The following is a 1,182-nucleotide window of genomic DNA, read 5'->3' as shown; positions in this document are numbered from 1 at the left end:
AGTACGTCGAATGAATGCTTCACGTAATAATTTCACCTGTACTCCGATTACATGATGAAGATGTGCCACGTGTTATTTCCACCAAAAAGCAAATGTGGAATCCACATGGCTAGAACAGGTGCCAAATACTGTCTCATTATTGCCTAGCTTTCTTACTTTAGCATCCATGGGCGTCTTGACCAGGATTTGATATTTAGCTTTAAAGCTATCTACGCACTGCCAACATCACAAGTTCATGGACGAGTGGTGGTTTAAGCGGATACGGTTGGTTCTTCAATTTAAGTGTGATTATCCTCACTTAGAAAACGAATGTGGAGGCACTTCCGTTACCTGAGCCCAAGGCTGTCAAGTACAAGGTGAAAAGGGGTAGGAGCCGTGAGGGACGCTTGTCGGTATCATCTCCTATGCCTTTATCATTTCGAGTATTTAATAGCAGGCAGACCCCTAATATTTGGACCGGTTATGCGAGATACGTCCTTATACTTTATGTAATCCATTAGGATCATTTGCGATTCCGACACAGGAGCTATGTACCTCGAAGCAATGCAGAAGCGTTTAATGCTACAATGAGCTGACTAACGGTTTTAACAAAAGAGATTGCGAATTTGTGAGTAACATCATCAAGTAACAAAGGTTGCGCTGATCACTTCTCTCGAAAATCTAAAAAGCAACGAAACTGTATAAGGTGAATCATTGAAGCATACTTGGAAGCCTTCGAAATCTAAAGCCAATCTCGTGCACATCGCAAGCAGTGGCAAGTGCCTATTAAAGGTAAAAAGCATTAGAATTGACGTGGTATTTATGTTCTCTTATAAGGTCCGATTCCTCATCCTGACATGTCTGTCCTCCTTTCATGCTTACCTAGAACTAACATCATTTGCTTCTACTCCAACACTTAGCCGTAAAACTAAGCAGGTTAGAGAAGGAAAGTGCGAAATGATAGTAAACCAGGTCCTTACTTGCAACAATGTGAGTCGAGTTAGTGAGCTGAGCCAGTGCTCCAGTGGGCCAGCCTTGATGTTGAGCCTTCTGTATTATCCTACATATATATTCTTGTATATTTATTGGAAGGTGATGCCGATTTAAAAGTACAGGAGCACGCTCATCACGTGGAACGGATGCAGATGATGAGCACAGCAAAAAAGACGACACAACTTAGTCCACAAGTCAGTATCAAGTAGA

The 1,182-nt window shown here is 42.0% G+C and overlaps 1 protein-coding gene across 1 annotated transcript in view; it reads right to left on the bottom strand.

Moving 5' to 3' along the window:
- The window catches only part of EGR_10666 (hypothetical protein), a gene marked incomplete at both ends in the record, with an annotated part of 13,061 nt that overhangs the window by 512 nt on the left and 11,367 nt on the right, over positions 1-1,182 (bottom strand). The window lies entirely within an intron of this gene.

Source organism: Echinococcus granulosus (genome assembly GCF_000524195.1).
Source record: "Echinococcus granulosus chromosome Unknown EG_S00249, whole genome shotgun sequence".
In the NCBI taxonomy this organism is placed as follows: Eukaryota; Metazoa; Platyhelminthes; class Cestoda; order Cyclophyllidea; family Taeniidae; genus Echinococcus; species Echinococcus granulosus.
The sequence above is the reverse complement of the archived record's forward strand: the minus strand, read 5'-3'. Positions and strand labels throughout refer to the sequence as shown.